Genomic DNA, 9,461 nt, shown 5'->3' with positions numbered 1-9,461 from the left:
ATATAGCCACTCTTTTTCAATTCTCTCTTGATTTGTGTGCTATTAATCAAGGTTAACTTTGAGGTGCCAAAACCATGCAATGTAATGGTCTCCTTCCCATGCATAAACCTCAAAAATCTTTTGTTGCAAATTCATAGAGAAGGTTCTAAGAGTTAATAGCCAATCAGACCCCAAAACCATATGAATCGACCCCATATCTAGCACCAACGATTCAACTATGCAAGTGTACTCCTTTGAGAGCATCAATTCCACATTTTTGCAAATCATTGTGTGCAATCCATGTTATCCCTGTTTGCCTTTTCAACTTTTCCCTTCATTGCTAATTCCTCTGGGTACAACTTGAGATTTTCCAATGATTTGTAATTCACAAAACTGTGTGTGCTACCACTGTCCACCAACACAAATGCTCTCTTGACCTTAGCCTTGAATCTCAATGTATGTGCCCCTTTGCAACTGATATAGGATTCATTAGATATGGAACAAAGAGTAGCATTGTGTTCATATACATTTGTAGCACCTAAAGTCCACCAACACAAATGCTCTCTTGACCTTAGCCTTGAATCTCAATGTATGTGCCCCTTTGCAACTGATATAGGATTCATTAGATATGGAACAAAGAGTAGCATTGTGTTCATATACATTTGTAGCACCTAAAGTATGAGGTAATCCATCATCGTAATCATAAAAATCACCAAGAGAACCACTAGGGTCAAAAGGAAACTCCCCTTCCGATTCTAAAGAATTATTGGCATCCAAGAAACTCGTATGGCTCATCAAGTGGCTCCATTTCTTTGTCATTTGTCTCATATCGACCACTTCCAATTGTGGCCTTTGCACTCCTTCCAATGCTCTTTGTGATACTTCCCCCATTGATTTTGATATTGTGGCCTTTGCACTCCTTCCAATGCTCTTTGTGATACTTCCCACCACATTTGTAGCATAGATTTTTGACCCTCATCTCATTGATGCAGTCTTCCCTCACAAATTTAGTCTTGGTAACCCCATCATTGGTTGGCTTTGCACCCATTTGTGAAGGCTTTTGAGAAGTATTCACATTTTTGAAACCTCATGCATTGTATGGTTTAACACCACTATCGTAGATGGTAGGAAATTTTGGTACATTAAAAGTGGTAAAAGGTGGCTTTGTGAAAGCATTTGACCCATAATCTGGTTGACGATTCACCCATGTATTTGCATACTTTTCCTCATATACCTCGGCCAAGATCATTGCATCCTTGAGAGTTATTGGTCTTGCGCCTTCACATCCGTTCTTCCAATTGCATTCTTTAATCCCTTGATATACTTCGCTATTTTAAACTCTTCACTAAACCCTTCAACATGAAGCATAAGTTTGAGAAACTTATGTGTATACTTCTTCACACTCAAGTATCTTTGTTGTAGATCGTCCCATTCACAAACCATTTTATCTTTGTGCATCTTGGAAGTGAATACTTCTCTCATATCTGCCTTGAATGCATCTTTGTGCATCTTGGAAGTGAATACTTCTCTCGTATCTGCCTTGAATGCATCCCAACTTGTGACCTCGTAATCTTGTGATTGGAGATGCCTCCACCATGCATTAGCATACCCTTCCAAGTGTAAGGTAGCAAAGTAAACCTTAGTTTTCTCACTCTGAGGGTTCATCTCAAAATAGAGATCCAATTTGTTCACCCACTCCTCAAAGATTTCATGTTAGTTCCTTCAACCACTAAACTTTGGAAGGAAAATCTTATCTTTCACACCCTTGAATTCATATCCATCCCCATGATAGTCACCATGCCTACGCATAGGCCCATCCATATAATCATTGTTATCCTCAAACTCACCAACAAGATCTTCCTCAACATGAGGTCTTGAAGCACCGCCTTGATGATTATTCCCCTTGAATGGAACATGACCATCACTCCTTGGGAATCCTGAGCCTTCATTCCTTGGGTTTGGAAATCAATGACCCTTGCCTTTGGATTCATTGGGGGTGTGTATGGAAACATTGGATTGTGCATAGCACCATAAGTAGAATGAAAACTTGGGTGATGGTTCTCTTTGTCTTCAACATAAGCTTGTCTCAAACATTATGAGATGGTCCACCCTTATCTTCATCCTTGCTCTTTATGTCATCACAAATGCCCCTAATCTCTTGCACAATTGGTTGCATCATGCTTTCCACAAGTGGTTGCATCATGGTTTCCATCATGCTTCTCATCATCATCATCATTTGTGACATGCCATTTATCATAGTAGCGGCATTGCTGGTGCATTTGCTCCTCCCAATTGATTTGATGCATTGGGCCACATTTGTAAAACTTGGCCCAACTTGCACATTATTTGTCCTATGTGTCATATTTACGTTGTTAACCCTTGTAAATTCATGTCCTCTTCACCAGTCACCTCTACATGATCTTCATTCACCATTTCCCTATCTTCTCTTATCTCTTAAAGTCACATCGCTCGCTTGCTTGGATGAACGCCCCCTTGGCATAATGGCTGAAAGTAGAAAATGGCTCATAAAAGGCTCAAATGGTGTCAAAAATTGGTGATATAGAGCTCTATGGATAGCTCTTGTTGCGTAGTATCCAAATATGCAAGAACAAAAAAAATTTGGATAGCCCTAATATTCTCTGTTTTAGGGTTTGTACAACGGTATTAAAATTAGTAATTTGGCTCCAAAACCCTAAAATGAGGCCGGAATTTTATCGGCAATAGCTTTTTGGAAAGCTCTTGAGTGGTACTATCCCTAAATCAAATCCCATTGCTTGAGTCAAAGTGGAGGTATTCTCTATTTTGACTTTTGTGAAAAGTCAACTATGTGTGTTGACCAAGCATGTGGTACCCATTTTTTTGTGCCATTTGGTAGGTATTAGGGAGTACTATAAGCATATATCCAACACTTTTTTGAGCCTCCGAAACCCCTTGGACTAAATTAGGGTTTTATACATACAACTTGCAAGCATCCTATCCCCTAAGGAAGTCCCTTAACAAGCACATGCGCAACAAGGCACTCCCGAAAGAAAAAGGGCACAAAGATAGGAAAAGGGGATAGATGCGTGGCCATAAAGAGTGGATCCGATGATGGGACAACCACCAATGCATCGTCTTCCTCATCTAATGAGGAGAAGATTCTACCCTTAGTCCCTCTAGTAGCCAAAGGGTGAATAGATCCCAACCAGCTACCCCAAAAGCTAGTTGAATACCCAAACCATGTTTTGAAGAGAAGGAAAGATTGAAGGCTGCTCAGGAATTGGTCAAGGACTGTCAAGCTCACTTCGAGGAGGAACCTCAAGCAGCGCACCTTGTAGAATTTCCCCCTATGCCAGACATACGACCAATTGAGGGAACCCAAGAGCGTAACAAAGATCTCAATAACCAAGTACATCCCAAAAGTCCTCAAATAACAGAGCTAGCAGCCATGGCAACTTTGCATGTGAAGAAGATCTTTACGAAGTATCTAAGAACCTAAGAGACAATCTCCTAAGAAGAACGGACATAGAAGCTCATGTTTCGATACCCTATACTCATGAAAGCCTAATTACAAACAATGGCAATTCCACCTAGGGATATGTATCTATTCCAAGAGACATTACTGGTCTTTCCTCCTTTCTTTCTTCTCAAATCCAAATCCCCATTGGCACCTTACTTCAAGTCAGCTGCCCGAGCTTATGGAAAGATTTAAAATATTGGATGAAAGAATGCCTCAGAGCAGGAATGGAAAAGCTCGCGGAACTAAGAAGTTCCAAGGAAACCGATGAGGAAGGATTCGTAGAACCACAGGGAATCACCAGCATCCCCACGGTCCGAGTCAACAAATCGGGGAAATACTTTGAAGGAGATGAATTCAACACAAGCACTACCCCTAAATTTTGATGGCCTTCAAGTCACCCCATCCTAGATGGAGAAGCAAGAGTGAGCATTGTTACCAAACAATGCTGGGAGAAATAGTGAGCACCTACCATGGATGACACAGCCTTACTCGTGAAACTTGTTGATGGAGCCACCGCAAGGCCCATAGACCTCTTGTGGGATTTGAAGATAAAGATCCTCATAACCAACTTCCAACACACCCTCATGGTGATGAAATTTGGTCAACAGCATATTTCTTACGTGGTGATGATTGCATCCTAAGTCGTCCCTTCATGAGAGAAACCAAAATGATTCATGAACTATTGGGACACGAATCATATCTACATCTAAAAGAAAGATCAAACACTAAAGGTCAACTTGCACACTTGGAAAGTCCATCCTATGAGTGGCCGACCTTTTGTGAGGATTTGATAACAAAATGACTACATCCACTACAGTCCACTTGTGCCAAACATGCCATAAAATGATCGATGAAGAGAGAGATAGCATAGAATTTTCACCCCTTCCAAAGCTAGAAGACTCTGAGAATTGGATGCACATCCTTGCTACCTTGGACATACTTCCAAGACGCATGAGTACCGGATTTGCTACGGTGGTAGATTGGTAAGAAATCAAATCCTTAAACATGCTCAACGTCGTGTGTATGCCCGATGCCACAAGCCATGAGCTTAGGAATGGCAGTGTGACGGGAAAACCATTTACACAGAACTCATAAACCCAATGGTTTTCCAGGAAAAGAGCCATACATCTTCTCGACCAAGTCGGAAGAACATTAGCTGAGATACGTTGAGGCTATTGACACACATGGATATTTTTGCCATGCATGGCAAAAGTTGACAGTATCCCCATTCCAGCTCATACAAAAACCGCAAAGTTGGAAGAACCAATCGATTCCTATCCTAAACCTCAAAAGATTTGTCGCTCTTTTGCGCACAAAGCGTGAAACAAAAAGCTTGTGCCTAGCATAAAAAGAAGCCAAAAAACTGATGGAAGAAGAAAGCGCTAAAGTTGAGGAGACTAAACAAGTCCCCAAGCACTTTAGGGCCTTTAAAGTCGCAGACCATTTTGTACAATATGACACAACCCAAAGAACCCATGATGGGAAGACAATAACATCTTATGATGGTCCCCAACTAAAGTCAAGGAAATTAACATGGCAGGACCATGCAAAGATCCAAGACCCATCTACCTAGGGGAAGACCTCTTAGTTGAAGAAACCTAGTCTTTCTCCTCGTAGAGGAGTTTCAAGATTGCTTCGCATGGAAGTATACGGACATGAAGGGCATGCCTCCCAAAGTGGTCAAACATACCATCCCTATGGTAAAGGGATCTAGACCAATGAAACAAAGAGCCTACCCTATGAACCCCAAATACTCCAAGACAATCCGTGAGGAAATCAAACGAATTATAGATGTTGGATTCATCTATGAGATAGAGCACACAGAATGGGTTTCACTCATAGTGATAGTGCCCAAAAAGAATGGTAAAGTGCAAGAGTGCATGGACCTCAAAGAGGTCAATGCCACCACAATAAGGGATCACTATCCAGTACCTTTCTTCATAGAGCATGTGCTCGAGAGAGTCAAGAAAGGAAGCCTACACCTTACTTGACGGATTTTTTTAGTACAATCAAGTGTTGACTGATCCAAAAGATTAACATAAAATAAATTTTGCTACTGAATGAGGCATGTATGCATACTGACTCATGCCATTTGGGCTGACCAATACCCCATGCACCTTCCAACACCTAATGTGCATGGCCCATAATTAAGGAATATCTTCGAAAATTCCTTAAAGGCTTCATGGATGACCTCTGTGTCAACTCTACATGGAAAGCACATTTGTGGTGTCTACGGAAAGCGCTAGAGAGATGACAACTCTACAAGATCTCTCTCAACCCTCTCAAATACTAATTTTGGGTCCAACATGGGGTAATCTTGGGACAAGGACACATTGTCTCAAATTACGGAATCTCTACCAATGATAGCGAGGTGCGACTCATTCTTGAGCTGCCACACCCAACCAATTTCAAAGTAGTCTACCGATACCTGGGACATGTTGGATAGTATCGATGTTTCATCTTCATGTATGCCAATATTTCTTGTCCCCTTTATGGACTCTTGGTAATCTTTGAATGGACAGAGGAGTACTAACAAGCATATGATACCCTCAAGAAATCCTTGGCAAAAGCACCCCCATCTTGTGATCTCCAGATTGGGAGGTCATATTTCATGTTCACATTGATGCCTCCACCTTTGCAATTGGATGCGTACTGGCTCAACCCAGCAAACACAATAAGGATTTCCCTATTAGCTTTGCCAGTCTCGCCAGCTCAACAAGGTATAATGGAACTATACCACCACAAAAAGAGAAGGGTTAGCCATGGTCTACACATGGTTAAAAAGTTTTGCCATTATCTTTTGGTGACCAAGTTCATCTTCTTTGTGGACCATCAAGCTCTCCTTTACCTCGTAAATAAACCTATACCACTAACCGAATCACTAGATGATTGCTGATTCGACCCACTAGACCGCATGAAGTTTGAGCAAGCCCTCAATATCCTACTCGGTGGATAACTCCAACAAGTTCCCATCACCAAGCTTACGGACCATATGGACATACATGTTCTCTAGTCGTACCTCGACACCAAGCACAACACATGGAAGCACCAACATCTACACCGATAGCGTGGTTTAAGCATGGTTATGATTTATGTAACCACGCTAAGTGCTTCATGTAAAAGATAGATGGGATGATGACCAAGCTTATGACTTGTGTAATGCATGCCATAGAAAAAGCCTAGGTGTACATAAATCTAGGAGATCAGTTTTGGGCCTCCAACTGTTAAATGGGCAATCGGCCATTGTAAAAAGAGAGCTCATATGAGTATATAAGTGACTTATGAAATATGAAAAGGGAAAATCCCATTATCACATTTGAGTTTTCCTTCTCTCTCTCTCTCTCTCTCTCTCTCTCTCTCTCTCTCTCTCTCTCTCTCTCTCTCTCTCTCTCTCTCTCAGCTATGGTGGTAGGCTACTTACTTGATTGTTGGTGTATGCATATAGGTGATGGCTTCTTGGCTTGTTTCTTCTTCTCCCTCTTCTTGTCTTCTCTCTCATCTTCACTCTTACACACATGAAGGCATGGAGTAAGGGTTGATCTCTCCATAGCTCCCTTTCTCTTTACTCATTACCTAGCTTGTGGAAGCTCCACTTGAGTGACACAAGTGGTGGTGGAGTGAGCCCCTAGTGGCCTCACATAGGGGAGTTAACCCTCAGTTAACCCTCATTAGAGTTGGCTTATTTTTGCTTGTTCTTAAACCGACCCTTGCATGGTGTTCTTTCTCTTTTTTTCACCCTCTCTTCGTGCAAGGAAGCATGTTCAATTTGGTGAACAACCTACTTCACCGATTACTGGCAGGGTCAACCTCAAGGTTGTAAGCCAAACACCCTCATCTATTCCCACAAAGAGATATGGTTTAGTGTGGAGTTTGCTGCCAAAAATGTACAAGTACATAGTGTCCATTGCTAAGTCCAAGCTATTATATTACTCATTGCCAATGCTACAAGAACCATGCCACATTGGTCCAAAGGAAACCCAATAGGGTGGACTCTGGTATCATGCAAGATGGTCCACCCCACCATCCACACCTCAACCTACATAGGATCCAGAGCCTACCTATCAAAACTGTTTTTTGAGAGGTATGTATAGACCACCATAGGAGCACCATAGATGCTATATACCACATCAACAAGAGAGAGAGAGAGAGAGAGAGAGAGAGAGAGAGAGAGAGAGAGAGAAAGACCTAGAGAGAGAGAGAGAGAGAGAAAGACCTAAACGTTGGGTAGAGAATGTATTAATAGGGAAGTGGTATGCATGAAAGAAATGCACATTGATGCTTTGATATTGTATTTTAGCACTCCTACAGGTTGGAGATGGGGCGTTGGAGATGGGGCATGTCACTAGGTGTATATGTATCTCATGTCATAAACTTAATTTTGGAGAGAGAGATAAATGTTTTTTAAAATATACATTTTTTATATTATAAAGATAGTTTTAAAAATCTCCATGTCATTACTTTTTGTCCAACATGAGCATAGAAGTGAGAGAGAGTATTATGTTTTTTAACATAAATATTATTCATACTATAAAAGTAGTCATGAAAATCTATATGTCCTTACTTTGTCAAACATAAGCATACAAACAATGAAATTTTTGCCTATGTACAAAATTTCAATTGACAAATTTTTATTTTTTATATATTTTTGAAATCACGTGTTTTTATATACGTTGTTGCATACATGCACATATCACATCGACATACATGTCATACATCTTACTATATATGTATATATGTATGTATGTATATATATATATATACATACATACACACCCACACACATACACACACACACACACACATATACACATACATACATATACATACATATATATACATATACAATGGGGGATTCTTCTAAGAGAGAGAGAGAGAGAGAGAGAGAGAGAGAGAGAGAGAGAGAGAGAGAGAGCTATGAGAGAGTCTATATGTGTGTGTTTGTCGGGGGGGAGAGAGAGAGATAGCTCTAAGAGAGAATGTGACAATGCTAAAGGGGAGAGAAAAAGAGAGGGGGGGAGGATTGCAGCGTACACACACACACAAAGAGAGAGAGAGAGAGAGAGAGAGAGAGAGAGAGAGAGAGAGAGAGAGAGAACTGCATGCCAAAATGACTTCTTTATACAATTGTCTTTTGAATGGTGTACCATGTGCCCATTTCCTACCCGTTCGAGATAGGCCATTACGTTAGTAATAATTATTTGGCATCACCTTTTAAAAATGACAATATATGGCCTTTTTTCTTGGTGGGGTAACGGGTTACATTAAGAGCTACCTTTACAAATTTCTTACAATATTACATAGCTTTTGATTCAATCAAGCTCCATTCATTTGTATTTACAATAAGACTTCTTTTATTACATGTGCTCAAACTAGATGGTCCACTCTCTCAAATGCTGGCAGCATCATCTTGGACACAGACAATATATGGCTATGTATTGGTGGGGTTACATTGGGAGCTACCATTATAAATTTCCTACATCGATCAATTTTTCTTTATTTTTCTCCAGAACTAGGCTTTATCAGAATGAACTCTATCTCCATTGATCTCAAACTATTATTATTAGTTTGACATTTCTCAACGTGTTCTTTTTTTTGCGGGAACAATAAGTATTTATATTTATATTAACAAGACAAAAGCTACCATTTACAAAAGGTCCATTTTATACCTAACGTATCCATCCTACACCAATTCCCTATTGAGTAAATTACAAATTTGATCCCACCCTCGAAGGCCAACAAAGATACCTTCCCAGCTCCACAACAATGCTTCCCCACAACTTGTTGATGGAGTGTTCTTATCTCTTCTTTCCATAATTAAGCATGGCAAAAGCTATAAATATAATCCAGACCTCCCAACAATGAGTGAACACTACATGCACCAAAAAATAATGGATATGTTGTTGGATGCCTTATGTCATCTCTTATAGGATATTGATGAGCAATAGAAAGACACAGGACTCTTAACCCTGGCACATCACCTCTG

This window comes from Cibotium barometz, chromosome 22 (assembly GCF_041138505.1).
Source record: "Cibotium barometz isolate CiBa-2024 chromosome 22, ASM4113850v1, whole genome shotgun sequence".
NCBI lineage: Eukaryota > Viridiplantae > Streptophyta > Polypodiopsida > Cyatheales > Cibotiaceae > Cibotium > Cibotium barometz.
This window is presented reverse-complemented; position numbering follows the sequence as displayed.